The sequence below is a fragment of the Lipotes vexillifer genome, unplaced genomic scaffold (assembly GCF_000442215.2).
Source record: "Lipotes vexillifer unplaced genomic scaffold, Lipotes_vexillifer_v1.1 scaffold2019, whole genome shotgun sequence".
In the NCBI taxonomy this organism is placed as follows: domain Eukaryota; kingdom Metazoa; phylum Chordata; class Mammalia; order Artiodactyla; family Lipotidae; genus Lipotes; species Lipotes vexillifer.
In genome coordinates, this window is record NW_006795869.1 from 375,328 (window position 1) to 378,691 (window position 3,364).

A 3,364-nucleotide genomic window follows, 5' to 3' on the forward strand; every position below is an offset into this window, starting at 1 on the left:
TGCTGTGGCCAGAGAGGAAACACACAGGGGCAGACATCACTGTCCCAGAGGCCAGGTCAGCCCTGACCCTCACTCCTGCACTGTTACACAACAGTCACCACCACTGTGGGCACAAAACACCAAGGGACACAGCAAACATCTGGGAGAGGAGGGTAAGCAAGCTGGGCTGTGTGGGGTGGAGCTGTTCAGAGGCTTCCCACAGTGAATAAGTGCACAGCCCTCAGCTCCTCTCCCTTCTTTTTCACAACCCTCTGTTAGCCTCTGCAGGGTTTCCAGGCACCTGCATTCTTGAGTCAGATTGTCGGGGTTCAAACCCTGGTTCCACCACTTCCTAGCTGTGTGACCTTGGCCAAGTGACTTTACCTCTCTGAACATATTTCCATATTGTGAAATGGAAATAATCCTGCTTCTTGAAGTTATTTGGGAGGATTAAATGAGAGCTGATGCATTAAGGTCTATTACGTTGTAAAGGACAGATAGCTTTCCATCACCGAAGACAGCACTTTATTTCCAACATCAGGCAAACAGTAGGTGCTCATTGGTTCAATAAATAAATGAGCCAATCCCCTGCCAGTTGGGAAGACCTATGAAGGCAAGGGTGGTGTCTGTCTTACTACAGTACTGCATCCTCATCACCCACCATGGGCCCTAGCAGACAGTAGGTGCTCAATACAGGGTTGAAAGAATCTGTCTCTGCAGCACCAACTATCCTCTCTCACGGTAGGGGCAGACCTACCCGTATCAGAAGGGCCTCCTCCTTTCCCGTCTCCTCTCCCCCCAGCCTTGACTCCTGCTCAGCTCCTCCCCCCACCCTTGCAGACCTTCTCCTGACCCTTCCGCCCACTCTCCACAGCAGTTAGCTCACTATCTCTACCTAGCCCAGCTCCCCTGACCAAGCAGCCACAGCAGCAGCCCGTCTGCCAGGAGGACGCCTTACCAGCAAGACCCCCCTTTCCAGCTGAAATCCCTTTTGGAATTGGGGATTGGGTGGGAGGGAAGGGAAGAAACTAAATGCAGCCAGAACTGAAACCGGACCTGCTCCCCTACCACCCCGCCCCTGGCAGTCTCTGGAGGCCCGTCTCACCCCTCTCTCCCCGATTCCACTCCATCCCCTGGTCTGGTCGTAATTACACATTTCAATCCTCCCAGACTGCCACGTCAAGAAAGTAACACCCCTCCACCCCACACACGCCTAGACCTCTGGGCTGTCACAAACACCTTCTGCGCGCTCTCCTTCCTGGCAGCTACCAAGGGTTGGCCCAGAGCAGGTAATGGAAGGCTCTCGGCGTTTTCCGGCACGACGTCCTGGACTCTGCCGGCCGGGGCAGACCTCAGCCTACACCGCCGCGGTCAGCGGGCGCTCCCCGTACCCCAACTGCGCGCGGGGTATCTCCTCCCAGAGGACGCGGGAGAGTGTGTCGGGGGAGGTGGGACGGCGGCTGTTCGCCAGCCTCCGGCTCGGCCGGCCCCACCCCACCCCCACCCTCAGCAGGGCGACGCCGGGCCTTCCCGAGCTCAGGGCGAGGCGCGAGCGCGGCGCGGTGAGAACGCGCCTCACCGGCGTGTCCCTGGTGCCCCCCGCCCCAGGGGCCGAGCTCAGGGCGAGGCGCGAGCGCGGCGCGGTGAGAACGCGCCTCACCGGCGTGTCCCTGGTGCCCCCCGCCCCAGGGGCCGCCGCGGGGACTCCCTCCTCCTCCGCCTCTCGGGCCTCAGCCTAGGGACCCCCTCAAGCCGGCGTCGTCTAGAGCCGCGCAGCGGGCGCAGTGAGTGGGCGGGGAGGGAGCCAGCGCCGGAATCACAAAGCAGCGAGCCCGGCCCGGAGGAGAAATTCTCGTAAAACGGACCCTCTAGCGGAAAAAGGGGGCTTTGCCCCACTCTCAATCGTCAAAGACCTCAAAGCAGCCCCCGAATATTTCCTGCTAGAAGGAATGGTCTCCGACCACTGCTGAAAAACTGAGGCCAGAAGTCTGGGCTCCCTAGGGTAGGTGGGGGGAAGGGGTGCGAGTCCTTCTCGCCTGCCAGTTGTGCTCCTGCGCGTGCAGCGCGCGTGCCCTCCTGGTCCCAGGGCCTTGCCCGCACACATGACTCTGGCCTGCAGCCGGGACCCGGCGGAGAGGACGCCCAGGTGTGAGAAGGACACAGGTGTGTGGGCCCCAGGTGTGCTGGGGATCCAGGTGGTTTGGAGAACGAAGCTAAATGGTCCGAAGAGGGTCGCAAACACCGCCCAAGGCTTGCACCCTCTGCAAAGGGACCTAGGGCCCTGGAGCTCCCGGGAGGGGGTTGGCGCGGCCTGCCAGGTCCAGCTCGTTCCGGGAATTCCCGGCCGGCCGGCCCCGGAGTGGGGGTGGGGAGGCGCCAGCGGGGAAGCAGGTCCCGCCAGCCCCTAGGGTTCCCGCTGGGCCGAAATTTACACTCACTGTACGGCGCTAAGGGGAAACGGGCGCTAGGGGCTCTCCGGGTGGCCCGGCGGCTTCCCCTGACGGAATCTGGCCTCCGAGGCTGAGGGACAGAGCGTGTGTGTTTGTGTGTATACGCTGCAAGGTGTAATGTGACACTGTTGGTGGAAGGTGTGTGTGACACCCAGTGTTAAGATGTGTGAAGCAGTAGATTCTGTGTTTGTGACCGTGAGGTGCTGCTGTGGGTGCCACTTGCTGTGTTAGGGCGTGTGCCGTCAAGGAGTGTGCTGAAACACTGGGTTCTGTGTTTATGGGTGCAGTCGAGGGGTGCAAGCGAGACATGTGTTGTGTACCTGTGTTCTGGCCAAGAAGTGTAACATAATTTATGTTAGGGTGTGTGCTTTAAAGGAATATGTGTGTGCGGGGCTGGGTTTTGAGTGTTCATCTGGCGAACTGTGGCCGTGACACTCGTATGTGAGGGCATGAGATTGCGTTTGTGTGTCCATGTCGCCGAATGTCACACCCGGTTGTGTTCTGTTGCTCTGTATGGCCACGGGTTGTGTGTCCGTGCTGCTGAGCATGCAGAAGCTGAAGCAGATTCTAAGCTACTGACTGTGCCCCAGTGGGCGCTGGTGTGCGGGAGGTGTGCCTGTGTGCACATATGTATGTATGTGTATACATATGTCAGTGGTCTGGCCCTCCGGGTGCCCGCGGAGAGCTGGAAGCGCCCGAGTGATCCGAGCTGGTCGCCCAACAAGTGTGTGTGTGTGGTGTGTGTGTGCGCGCGCGCGTTGTGAATGAGGATCCTTGCTTGCTACATCCTCGGGGACGGCCCCCCTTCCAACTGGGGGCTGCAGGCTTGCCCCAGGCCATCTCCATCCCTCGCGCGGCTGGAGCCCCCCTATCCCCGCAGCTCCAAGCGCTCCGGGGTGCAGGGCGCCCAGGCTGGAGCCCAGTCCAGCACCCGC